The sequence below is a fragment of the Pelobates fuscus genome, chromosome 1, assembly GCF_036172605.1.
Source record: "Pelobates fuscus isolate aPelFus1 chromosome 1, aPelFus1.pri, whole genome shotgun sequence".
Taxonomy (NCBI): Eukaryota; Metazoa; Chordata; class Amphibia; order Anura; family Pelobatidae; genus Pelobates; species Pelobates fuscus.
Window position 1 is genome coordinate 253,752,754 of NC_086317.1, and position 10,121 is coordinate 253,762,874.

Genomic DNA, 10,121 nt, shown 5'->3' on the forward strand with positions numbered 1-10,121 from the left:
TCTCTTTGAAAGCCACGATTTCTCTGCATGGAATTTCATTAGTTGGACACAATCTTGATCCTGGCAGAGAATGAAAAGAGGCAGAGAAATCACTGAGACATTGTCTTGAGGATCCTACAAACCCATTTTGTATTTTTCAGTTACTGAAAAAGTCAAGTGGTCCCTTAAGATTCAATCGTGTAACTAGGTACTCAGTTCCACACAGCAAGGTCCATGGTGAGTTTGCTTGTAGGAAATAGGTTTGTTATTGCAAGGCTTCTGCAGTTCTTTTCTATTACAGTTATAGGCAAGAGGTTTCATAAGTATTCTGGGAAGACTTTCTTCCACTATAGGACTAATGAGAGGATGAGAATTCCTTAAGAAGCCTTTATATTGCACTTATCAAACTGAAGTATTGACCAGATGATTTCAGCCTCTTGTTGGGCCAAGAGATCAATTAGATCATCAACATGCAATTACTGCATCAACATGGGTTTACCACTGGAGAGATGTCTTGGGTAATTCTAACAACAGATGCACGCCAGGCCATATGGGAGCTGGGAGCTGAGCAAGTGCATGTAACACAACATCACTCTCAAGACATAATTCCTGAAAAAATTAGTGAAACTCCAAGCAGACTATAGGGTTCTTCTCCACCTTCAGCTCCTTCTGTTTCAATGATGAGTAAACATAAAAAACTATTACATCTTGGTAGTGTCTGAACAACCAACTGAGCATTAGAACTAAACAGATAATGGAGGGTTTTTTTTTTGTCCTGCAATAAATTAAGCCCAAGAGATTCTCGAAAGACTGGCTGTAATTTACCTTCTGAGACAAATAATATTGATTCATATTTAATATGTAAAAAAAAGTCTTTTAAGATATTATGCATAGACGGGTGTTTCCTTGGATAGAACTTATGGCTTTGAGAAAGAATCATCAACTGGTACAGAACTTGTTGTGACTTGTTGTGACACGTTACCCTTTGGCAGACACAGAAGTTCTGACCTGACTGGTATGCCAGTGTAGGATACTTTTTTGACCAGTGCCTTTCATTTCCACCCTGCTGAAAAATATCCAGCAAAAAGAAGGGGAAACCCTTCTCAGAATACTGTCCCTAAATGCTCCACTAGATCTGGTGTATCAACAAAAATTTTTACATCAAGTTCCAGTGTTTCATCCTTCCCTGTCATTTCCCATGGTTTATGGCAAAGAAGTTTAAGCATGACAACTAAGAGATAATTTTTTATCCTGTCGTCAATATCCTTCTTCAGGGAGAAAAGTGTTCTAAAATCAAAGAATGTCAGAAAGAAAGGGAATGGTATATAGTATCCCCCTAGGGAGCGGAAGCCCAAAGGAGGCTTCGAAGAGATAGGCAATGGTATATGTTATCCCTTGGGAAGTGAAAGCCAAAAAAGAGGCTTCGTAGGACAAAACTTAACTTTTAAGAAATGATTAAAAATTCAGTAGTCCTAATTACCCAAAAGAAAACCCAACTATATACATAATTAAAACAAATAGAGGCCAATTTGGACACAGAAAGCAATGGTGTAAATCGCTCAATAGAATTAGTGAAAAGGATACTATTTATTCCTTATGAATCAGGCTAACAATGGTAATAAACTTGTGCAATCAGTAGTGTCTATAAACAAAAAGGGACCATACACTAAATGAATATTTATACTGTGAGCACTTCTTCAACATCAATTTAGTGCAAGTACAACATGCTCAACAGAGATACCCCTATAGAAATGTCAAAGGGGGGTAAAAAGTAGTATACCTATCAAGGAGGATGGTCTCTTAATACAATCAATCGTCTGTGAGATCACCTTGAGTGGTGAGCTGGACTTAGCTACAAATAATGATGTGCTAACAGAGGATTGTATCTGGGTACAAGATATTGTAACAATTTTCGTTATCAACACCATGGCTGGCCAGTGTACATGAAATAAGAATGTATCAGTGAAGTTGCCTATGATAGAACTGTGCCTTCGAGGGCACCCCGTAACCAAAAGCCTAAGCCACTATGCATTAGTTGGGCGATGCCTCCCCCTATATTACTGGTATAACAGCAAGAGGAAACCTGGATATTGCGAAGACCCTGATGTTTAGGGTGATAAGAACCGTTCATCTATGTGAGCCCTAACCGAAGGCTCGTTCCTGTCTGGTAACTGTTTTTTTTCCGAATTTGGTTGGATTGGCAATCGCTTTTAGTAAAGTGGCTGAAATGCAGGTAGAAGCTCACTCTTGATACAGTGGCTGAAATTAGCGCCTTTCAGTACCCCTGATGCGCGTTTCACCACTCTAGCTCTTCAGAGGGTCCGAACAATTTGGCGCTTATATGAGAGAAGAACATTAAGATAAAAAGGAGAGACAGAAGACTTGAGTAAAAAATGGGGACTGTCCATCCGAAACATGGTCACTTGGCAAAATTTTAATGTTTTGTCCAAAATAGCTTATTAGAAAATTCTCCAACTAATCAATTTTTCCAACTTGGCTATTTTGTACGTATATATGCAATTCCCTTATCAATTCTGCAGAATTCCAGTGAATAGCCAAAATGTAAATTCTTCTCAAATCCCCAGGGTCATGATAACATCTTTTTATAATCTTCTGAAATGAACAGTTGGACCAATTACAATTTCGCCATGATCAGTACAAAATAACACCATGCAATTTATTTGTCATTAATATATAAAGTTTAAAACGGTTTAGGCATATGTCAACCTTTTTAATAAATAGGGCAATGCAGTCACATGTAGCATCCTCCAGTTATCGCTGATTTTGTTAATATAAAAGTGTTCATTTGCCCCCAGAACTTGTAAAGAAATACATTAAAATATCTCCACTCATCACATTAGGTATGAGTACCAGGCTTACAGCAGGAAGTGCTTGGTAAATACTCTCAGGGTTATTTAAAAGTGAATTTCTAATGTTAAGCTAATGTAGCTGAAGAGAAGCTAGAGATGTTTTTCATTTGGGCTATTTTGGCCTAAATTGAGAAATTTACTTTAAATTCCAAACAATTCCTTGTTTAGTGGCTAATTCTGTGTAAATTGAGTGTTCTGATACCTGGGTGGAGACAAATCCCTACAGTTACTATCCTGCAGGTCAGCAGCTGTGACACTGTCACCTTGAGGGCCAGCTGTCCTCCAGCCATGGCCTGCTAGCCCACCCTCTGCAATGCAGCCTGGACCCTGGCTTTACTCCCAGATAAACACATCCAGGCCACAGCAATAAGCAGCCAGCCCCTTACAGAGGGCCATTACCCCGAGCCATGCACAGAGCTGGCTGCCACTCCCAGCTTGGGTGGCCCAGCCCATGTCGGACACGGTGATTTAATGCTCAATAATTACCTGTCACCCCAACACCGGCAGTGCCGCCCCCTGCACCGCATCCCCCAGCTCTGCTCTCAAGAAGCACGGAGACAGTTGCCAAGGGCTTTCTCGATTGGCAACGTGTCCAGCCAATAGGAATGAGAGGAGGTCGCCTCTTAGCCAATCAGCGGTGGTGCTGATGGAAAGGGGCGGGAGTCAACGCTAAGACCAGGTAGTGTCCTGTGAAACCCCTTCAGCTTGTCAACTCGGCTTCTATTGGGCTTTCCTCACGGCGCGGCTGATTGGACAGCTCATCCCATGAACTGATTGGTCAAGCTGTGGCTCTGCCTGATTAGTTAGGTTTATCATCCCCTGTCTGCCAGTTGTGTTTGCAGGGTATATTAATCTGGATGGCACTAAATGGGAAGGAGAGACTGCATTATGTGTCCCACAAACATATATAAAACCAGAACACAACAACAATAAAGGCATCAACAACAACACACTAGCTCAGGGGTGGGCAACCTTTTAGTGGCACTGCACCAAAATATGGCTATGAAAATCGCCGTCTTTAATTTTGATTGGACCCTGGGCAAGAATTTACTTGGGCCCCCCTGACTACATATAGATACGCACAAATACACTACCTGACACACACACGTAGATACACACTGACCGCATATAGATACACACAAGAACATACAGATACACACAGACTACATATAGATACACTGACACACACAGATACAAACACTGGCATACATGCAGATACAAAGGTACACACACTGACTTCATATAGATACACTGACACACATACAGACAATCAGATACACAACCTGACACACATGCAGATATACAGATACAAACACTGACACATACAGATACACACACAAACACAAATGGACAACATACAGATACAGAGACACATTCTGACAGACGTACTGACACAGACAGCCATACTAAAACACACATACACAAAGACATACTGAACCACACAGACACTGACGGACTCACACACACAGACATACAGATACACTGACAGACATACTGGCACATATACACACAGACAGATGGACATACTGAAACACACATACACTGACAGACATATTGACAAACACAGACATACAGAACCACACGGACACTGACAGGCTCACACATAGACATACAGACATTCTGGCACACATACACACAGACACACTGACAGACTCACACACACACAGACATACTGACACACTGACAGACATACACACATACATACATACATACATACATACTGAACCACACACACACAGACAGACACACACACAGACATACAGATACACTGACAGACATACTGGCACACTAACACATACACACATACATATATACTGACACACACACACACTCAGACACTCATGGAAAATTTGATAACCACCCTCAAGTTTCTTACCTTTTCCTGGAGGGTGGCTTCCCTGGGGTCCAGTGGGCTGGCTGGGGTGGCTGGGAGTTAAGCTCTCCCAGCCTGGCCCCCTCCGGAACAGCTTCTTCCTCCCGCGCGGCTCCTGTTTCTGTGGGAGGAAGTGACGCGCGGCTGTCACTTCCTCCCAGTGCTGCCGAAAAGCAAGGGCCGGTCGCGCTGGTAAAGGGCCACAGCCCCCGACCGGGCCCCTGCTGACACAGGCCCACCGGGTGGCCCTAAGTGCGTGGGCCACCCGATGGGCCCCCATAGTTTGCGGGCAGAGGGCAAACGGAGCAGCTGTCTTGGGCCCCCCCTCAGGGACAGGGCCCGGGGCAGCAGCCCCGTTTGCCCCGCGTTAAAGACGGCCCTGGCTATGAAGTCCTTTCGGCATTACACCCCTATTTATATTAAAGGGACACTATAGTCACCTGAACAACTACAGCTTAATGTATTTGTTCAGGTGAGATCTATAGCTCCCTGCAGGCAATCTAATGTAAACACTGTATTTTCAGAGAATCCTCTGCCTGGAGAGTACCTTTAAATTAACTTGTGTCTGTGTTTGCTGCTTATGCTATGTATGGGTGACACAACTGCTTTACAGGATTGTATTTGTGCATGTGTGTTATGTATGTACGGGCTGTGTTCAAATGTATCTGAGAACTGTGTTATAATGTATGTGAGAACTGTGTTATAATGTATGTATGGGCTGTGTTATAATGTATCTGAGAACTGTGTTAAAATGTACGTGTGGACTGTGTTATGATGTATGTGAGAACTGTGTTATAATCTATGTGCGAACTGTGTTATAATGTATGGACGGGCTGTGTTATAATATACGAGCCGGCTGTGTTATAATATACAAGCGGGCTGTGTTATAATATACAAGCGGGCTGTGTTATAATGTATGTGAGAACTGTGTTATAATGTATTGGCGGACTGTGTTATAAGGTATGTACGGGCTGTGTTAAAATGTATCTGAGAACTGTGTTATAATGTACGTGTGGGCTGTGTTATAATGTATGTGAGAACTGTGTTAAAATGTATATGCGGGCTGTGTTATAATGTACGTGAGAACTGTTAGAATCTATGTGCGAACTGTGTTATAATGTATGTACGGGCTGTGTTATAATATATGAGCGGGCTGTCTGTGTTATAATGTATGTACGGGCTGTGTTATAATATATGTGCGAACTGTGTTATAATGTAGTGTTATAATGTATGTGCAGGCTGTGTTATAATGTAATAATGAGAAAGAGAGGTAAAGGTCTAGGATAGGGGCTTAACAGAGCTCCCACACCCTGTGCCTTAACCAATGTGGTCACCTAGACTAGGAAAACAGGGGTTACCCAAAGTAATATATAAATATAGAGGAAAAACCTAGGAGACCACTCTCACGGAGAGTGACCACTAGATTAAAATCCCAGTCCAATCTAGAAAAAGGTCTTAAAAGAAAATAACAAACACTTTATGAATAATACTGAAAATACTGAAGTAAACCATAGAGTGTAACTTGGTAGACCAAAGGCAACAGTTAGGAGAGGTGCTAGATGCCTAGATAATATGTACGATATCAGGTCAGAAAAGAATATGGCATTAGCAAAATAGGATAAATAAGCAATAATGAATGACAGCCTGATCCTACCTAATTGCTGTTACCAGCTAATAGAAGTAAAACCCAACCCTGGCTAAAAATAGCCTAATAGAAAGACAAAAGTCCAATAGTCGGTAGAAAAGGCAGCAAACAATCCCTAAACACAGGGAACAGGAACAGCTACAGAGTTGTAAAAGGAGAAAAGGGTATGACAAGGATAGCAGTAAATAAGTAACTGCTATATTGACAAAATCAATGACAAGTCTCTGTCAGAAAAGTAAATCAAGTAAGATCCTCTCTAAATACTGAAGAGACAAAAATGGGGCCTCCCTATTGATAACTCCTGGAAACACCTCCGAGGGTGTTCTATATAAATGCTGAATCTGAAGTGACAATCCTGTAATCCTATAATGCTACCTCAGTATCAAAAATAGAAACAAAAATAAAAAAGTAACCATCGTGTGTCAGTGCATAGTGCTGAAGTGCTCCAAAAGGGAGATAATAATGAAAATACAGACGCACGTTTCATCGTGAAACCACGCCGTTCTCAGGGGCAAACGTGTTATAATGTATGTGAGAACTGTTATAATCTATGTGCGAACTGTGTTATAAAGTAGGTGCGATCTTTGTTATAATGTATATGCAAACTGTGTTATAATATATGTGCGGGCTGTGTTATAATGTATATGAGGGCTGTGTTAAAATGTATGTGTGGGCTGTGTTATAATGTATGTGCGAACTGTTATAATGTACAGTTGTGCTCAAAAGTTTGCATACACTGGGAGAAATGTATCAAAGTGTTTTTGATAAACACTTTGGATAAAGTCTACCAAGGGCAGACGCGTTAAGTGTATTGTTTATAACTTTTTTATCATTATTTTATATTATATATTGTATTACTTTTATTATTTAATATTAAAGTACTTTTTAAATTGGATCTAACTTTGCTGCTGTTGGATTGTTTGGAGCTATATCCCTGGTGGGGATCATACCACCCAAGCGCTTTGGATTGAGCAAACCGGAATTTGCTCTTTAGCATGTGAGTAGGTTTAACTTATGTATTTCTGCTTACACTCCTTTTTACGGTATACACTATTGTGGTTCTATTTGTTTATCTCCACATATACACGGATGGAAGAATTTATATTTACACCTGTATCCTTGACTGGGGATCATACCACTTCAAGCGTTATCAGAGGAGCCAGGTTTTACAGCTCCATTACACGTGAGTGTAATGCTCTACATACTTCACCATATACAATTTTTTTATTTTTTTATTAGGATACCCCCTACCACACTTATAATTCGCCGAATTAACTCTGCACTTGATCGATAGGCGGGGATTATTCCACCCAGGCGCATACACTGGAGCTGTATTGAAACTCTAGGAAAGTGTGAATGCACACCTTTTATTTTACCTATCGCCACTACAGTTTTAAATACTACACTATTATTTATTTTCTGGTTCTCTCCACATAGTGGAGGATTACTAAAGCGCTGCACCTTCCCCCCCCTATCTTCAGGGGAGAGCCTCAAATCTTCCCAGCCTGTTTTGTTCCACCAGCCTCGTGCATTTGCATGTCATAGGTAACTGACCTCATGACTAGTCAATCAATGCCCAGTGATAAAGAAGTATACAATGCTTTCCTTTTTGCAGGTCCATGCAGTCATGGAAATCAACCATGAAATTATTATACGGTAAAAGACAATTGTGCAGTGTAAAGGGTGCAAAATCTGCCCCTTTTAACTGTTCCAGGAGGCAGGGACAGCTGCAAAATGCTCAGCAAGACCAGGATCTAATTTCACAGAATTCTGAGTAGGCCTGGTGTCACACGGCTGCCTAGTGAAACTAAAGGCCGGTCTCACTCCGTGAATTTAATAGCTACAAGAGTGTTTTTTTAGAGGGGAGGTAGAGGAGAGAGGTGTGCCCTGTTGCTGCTTAAGAGCCGTGCCAAAAACAGTTACTTTCAGCGACTGGCACTTAGCCACGGCAGCCTGGAACTCTGCTCTGGATCTTCAGACCGGTCAAACTTCATTAGATGATTTCTTGGGCTAGGCATGTCAGATCCAGGTGCTTTCTGGAGAATTTTCTTGTGGGAACGAGATTTATCGGACGAGGTATGATTTATATGCCTATGTTGTGTTTAAATTATGTTTTTTATTATTCGGTCGCCCTGGAGTCTGGGGACTTTAAGAGATTCCAGGGCGGTAACCCATATTTCTTGTGTGTGACCCCCTAATGACATTTTCCCTATATAAACCTGCCTTGGTGACAATAAAATATGTTATTCTTTCCTTCACTAAGAGTCGTCGTAATCCTTGGGGAGGTGGGCTATAATCACTATAGTGGCATGTCTTCCAACCTGAGATGACTTTAGCAGATACTTGCTCAGAGTTTTGGAGCTCTGCTACATGTTAAAACACCAATAAAAGTGGATAAATAAATGCTTACTCTTTTTTCTGTGGGTATTAAACAAATAGTTGTCAAATGGAGTACCATAAGCACCAGTGGGTAGTACAGTAATGGATCTTTACAATCTTCATCACTTAGAACATATAAAAGCAAATAGTGTAAACCAATAAAAGACATGAAAAGATATACAAGTACTATACACTTACTAACACTAAAAGTGACCAGACAGGTATATAGCAGGTCCCAAAGACCTAAATTCGGCAATATGGCATCTCCAGCAGTCTGTCCACCAATCAGCTCTGTGTCTGGATTCCTGGCATCAGTAGGAAGACCTTTCTTCTAGTGGATATGCAATTTCCAAACTGATGTAGAGACCACAACCAAATGTTGTGTGTGTGACCAGTGTCGTCTGAAGAGACTTTATAAAGAAGAGCTAAACCAACCTAAGAAATTATTATATCACTTTATTCTGGAAATTACAACATTGAATAAAACATTGAAAATCACCTGTAACTTGAGATAAGCTTCTTTTCATGTAATTATCAAGGTTTTGTTTTACTCAGATTAACATATAGCAAGTAACTTCACAATGCAGTTAAGTCTAGGCATGGTCAGAGCAAATGCAGATTACATAATTCTCAATAAGAACAAATACATGTTAAATGGGCTACATGCTAATTATGTTTACAGCCAATGGTTGTTTCTGCCACACACTAAGTAACGCTTAGCAGAACCAACAACAACAGTAGTAATTTAAGCACTCACTGGCATGGGCGGATTTACTATTTGTGGGAACTGGAGCAAGACACTTGCATGACGCCTCCCCTTATCCTTATTGGACATTTTAGCTGTCAGGCAAGAGCTTTAAAGGGACACTCTAGATCCATAAATAGCTTTAGCTTGCTGGAGTGTGTTATGTGTAAAGAACATGTCCTATTTTTTAAAATTTTACAAAAAGTGCAGATTTCAATAGAAATTGGCAATATTATAAATTAACCTCCACACCCCCTAACCGTCAATCAGACAACCGGCCCTGTTACTTCCTGGTTGTTTAGCTCAGTGGAGCTATACTCAAGAGGCAGGCAATTCCTCAGAGTACCAGCCTTGAATAAATTTTTCATTGAGTTACATTGGGAGTCTGTAATTGGACAGCCAAAGAAAGTCTAGACTAGGAAGGAGGCTTTCAAAGGTTTCAGACAAGAGATCTGCAGCTTCTGCAAACGTTTTTTAGATATATCTACAATGAAAGAAAAAGCATAATTAAATGAATGCATGCTTTGATTGGGGTTATGTGTACATGACAGTGATTTTAAGTTTTTTACATTTGGGCAGTGAAGTTTCCCTTCCAACAGAGCTTCCCTGCAAGTTTCCAACCCCGTATGT

The 10,121-nt window shown here is 40.9% G+C and overlaps 1 protein-coding gene across 1 annotated transcript in view; it reads right to left on the reverse strand.

The window, feature by feature from the left end:
* RCAN3 (RCAN family member 3) overlaps positions 1 to 3,424 on the reverse strand; it is a 50,320-nt gene extending 46,896 nt beyond the window's left edge. Inside the window, exon 1 of the mRNA XM_063456548.1 lies at positions 3,336 to 3,424. The gene's annotated coding sequence lies outside the window, so the exon portion shown is untranslated. The remainder of the gene's footprint in view (positions 1 to 3,335) is intronic.
* Positions 3,425 to 10,121: the final 6,697 nt, after the last annotated feature.